This window comes from Cupressus sempervirens, chromosome 11 (assembly GCF_028749045.1).
Source record: "Cupressus sempervirens isolate cs-2001-9-10 chromosome 11, ASM2874904v1, whole genome shotgun sequence".
Taxonomy (NCBI): Eukaryota; Viridiplantae; Streptophyta; class Pinopsida; order Cupressales; family Cupressaceae; genus Cupressus; species Cupressus sempervirens.
The window spans coordinates 594413975-594416433 of NC_143128.1; positions in this window are offsets into that span (position 1 = coordinate 594413975).

Here is a 2459-nt window from a genome sequence, read left to right on the forward strand (position 1 = left end):
TTTCTACAATGGGCTACCCTTCGAAAATGCAGGAGTTCCAATCAGCTTGGGGTCTTTTTTATATTGTGTGGCTTACTCTTAAACTGCAACTCTCTTATTCCACTAGTGGCTCACTCTATGTGGAGTCTAGATACCCAAACAACCAAAAGGATTAAAAGGAGGTAGATGCAACTTAAGCAAATATATTTTCTCAACATATCTATTTTGTGCATATCTAGCAACCATGGCAATTTAGGAACTTGTGGGATATGATTGGGATTTTTGAGTGGTTTTTTAAAAATATATTCTTTCTCGGAATAGCTGAGTTTCTCCTGAATTTCCTATGGAACTACAACTCCAAGCTTCCATCTCAAGCTTTGAATTATTTGTGCCTGGTTGTACATGTAAGACATGAGGCAACACTTGTTCCAAATCAAGGCAATGTGATGAATAATAGCACCAAAATGATCTTCATTTCGAGTTGTTTCCACATCTAGTCCTTCCCCTTCAAATTTTTGCCATACGAGTTTCAAGCTGAATGTGGTGTTCACTACATTCCTCTAGCACTTGCTCAATTGACTGGTCCCCTCTTTCTTTTTAAAAAATCCCTCGCTCTTGCATGGTGATGCTTAGTAATAGGTGACACTCCTTGAGAAAAGGCTTTAAATGCTATCACTGAATTTGCCTCCTAAATAGGATCTCTACCATTAATATTACTAAGCTCTTCATGAGATGATCATAACCTGTGATCCCTATCTTGAAAACATTTCACTTTTCCAAAGTTTTGTCAATTTGATAAAATGAGTTGGACCCCAAAGTGGATCCAGCTAAAAAAAATTTTGTTTCCAAACAACTAAACTAGCAAATTGATCCATTCATCACCTTGTACTAATTAGAAACAAGTTTGATCACCAAATCATCAAATAAAACTCGCTTTAGCACTTATTTGCAAACTGTGAATTTGGTGTCAGGAGGTCCTTTGACTGGCCTTAAAAATTGATCCAAACAACTGGCCGAGGTCTAAAATCTAGCATACTGAATCTCTGATCTGCATACTTGTACCATGTAGAATCTCATCTCATGAAGAATTGGGGGTCAAAAGATATTCGTTGTCAAAGTTGACCTTTCAGAACTTCCTTCAAGAAAAAATGTTAGAAAACACTAAATTAGGTTCATAATTGGCTTCAGAAAATGGTTAAACTGACACACGGGAGGACAAAAACTAGGGCATTAGTTCTCTGTCATGAGGAGAGTATGGATCTATGATTTAGATTCATGATGAATAACAAGATGCATTTGGCAAGCGGTCAAAGTGGGCTACTCAGATTTGCTGATAGGAAACAATGACAACATTTTTTGCAAATGGAATAGACTTGGGAAAGTGTGCAAATGGATTCGTCATGACTTGTAAACTGGCACACTTAGAGTATTTTTAGAGGAAAATGTAGTGGTACAATCCATTTGATCTCATCTATCATGGATTTCAAGGTATGACACCACAAGTAGGGGTTCCAACTAATCTGCAAATGCTGACACCAGTAAAAAGATAAAAATTGTGTTTGGAATCGCATTTGAAAACTGATCAAACAGATTCATCATAAGCTAAAACTTGAAACATAACAAGTCTCTGATGTCTACAATGCAACGCAAAAGGAATTCCAATGTTTTGGTCAACTGGGCCAAAATTACAAATCGTCAAACAGGGCTTCGCAAAATTTTGAATTAATTGCAAAAGCATGAAAACAATAAATGACCAACTTTGAGGGATTCAAAACCTAGTCAAACGGATTCAAAATGACTCAAAATCTAAAACATAGGCTCTCTAGTATGGTCATTAGATATTACCAAAGTGGTAAATCACAAAACATTTCTGGGTGCAAGATATTTAGATGCAAACAAGGCCTCCTGTCGTTGTTTGACACTTGGTGAAAAATGTAGATTTGACATTTGCTCAAAATAGGACTTTGCCAAATGACTCAGAATGACAGTTTATCATCATAGAACATGTGGATGGGCTAAATGGAAGGTTTTAGAAACATTAAACACCCCAAGGGCCTCAAAGGTATAGCTAGGTACACATGCATTTATGAGCATTTATGGGGCTTGATTTGACGCAAAATTCCAAATAGACGCTCAAAATGAGAACTCAATTTTGAGCGCCAACACTTTGTATGTGATTTTATCATTCTTTATTTGGGAAACTTTTGTATATGAATTGAATCTAAAACCTTGTCCATGATATTATTGTTCTTCGTTTTGAAATCATCCATATGTAAATTGGAAAATTGAAAACCTCTTATTGAAATTATTGCTCTTTGTTTCTTGAAAATATCTATGAATGAATTTAAGTTTTGAAACCCTTGTGTGAAAGGAAATTTATTTCTGTTTTTAGTGGGTTTCTATTTTTAGTAAGTTTCCATTTTTGGAAAGTTTTCATTTTTAGTAAGTTTCTAGTTTTAGTAAATTTCCATTTTTACTAA